General features: G+C 77.6%; 1 protein-coding gene across 1 annotated transcript in view; it reads left to right on the forward strand.

The window, feature by feature from the left end:
• LOC122543436 (serrate RNA effector molecule homolog) overlaps positions 1 to 295 on the forward strand; it is a 6,555-nt gene continuing 6,260 nt past the window's right edge. The window contains exon 1 of the mRNA XM_043682151.1: positions 1 to 87. The gene's annotated coding sequence lies outside the window, so the exon portion shown is untranslated. The remainder of the gene's footprint in view (positions 88 to 295) is intronic.

The following is a 295-nucleotide window of genomic DNA, read 5'->3' on the forward strand; positions in this document are numbered from 1 at the left end:
GAGCGCCCCCTGGCGGCGGGAGGACCGCGGTGTTTCTCCGGGAGAGGGTGAGGTCGGAGCGGAGTTGCCGCGCGGGCCGCAGTGTTGGTGAGTCCAGGCCTCAGGCCTCAGGCCCAGGAGGGGAGGCCGGGCCGGGGCCGGGGGTAGCTCAGGGTGTGGGGTCACCCTCGGCGTCAGAGCGCAGCCCCGGGGGGAGCCCGGGGCCCAGGGCCCAGGCCGCGGGAGGAAGGTCCCGGACCCTCCCCCCGCCCGGATCCGCCGGTCTATCCCCCTCCCCCCCCCCCCCATCTCTCCC

This window comes from Chiloscyllium plagiosum, chromosome 43 (genome assembly GCF_004010195.1).
Source record: "Chiloscyllium plagiosum isolate BGI_BamShark_2017 chromosome 43, ASM401019v2, whole genome shotgun sequence".
Taxonomy (NCBI): domain Eukaryota; kingdom Metazoa; phylum Chordata; class Chondrichthyes; order Orectolobiformes; family Hemiscylliidae; genus Chiloscyllium; species Chiloscyllium plagiosum.